This window comes from Penaeus monodon, chromosome 29 (genome assembly GCF_015228065.2).
Source record: "Penaeus monodon isolate SGIC_2016 chromosome 29, NSTDA_Pmon_1, whole genome shotgun sequence".
Classification (NCBI taxonomy): Eukaryota; Metazoa; Arthropoda; class Malacostraca; order Decapoda; family Penaeidae; genus Penaeus; species Penaeus monodon.
In genome coordinates this window covers 36,291,901-36,292,255 of record NC_051414.1, presented here as the reverse complement: position 1 = coordinate 36,292,255, position 355 = coordinate 36,291,901, and positions in this window count along the sequence as shown.

Below are 355 nucleotides of genomic sequence, written 5' to 3'. Positions count from 1 at the left end.
CAAATAAAGAATAAATAAAATAAAAGGAGAGAGAGAAAGAAAGAAGTAGAAACAGACAGACAATAAATCACGAGAGATACTGCAAAAACTGCAAATAACGTACGACTGGTTATAAAAAGAAAATATTCTGTGCTTCGCTTGTTCACACGGGACACTGATTTTTCATCTCCACATTTCACTCTGAGGCAAAATCTCTCATGAAAATAAACAGCCACATCCACATCTATATGCAGATTTGTGTGTATGCAGTGATAAGTAGCAGTTTCATATGGCACGTTCAATTTCGTAAAATCAAAATCTGTAATTTTAAAAGAGGTGAAAATAATCAAAATGTGCTTTACATACTTTTTTATAT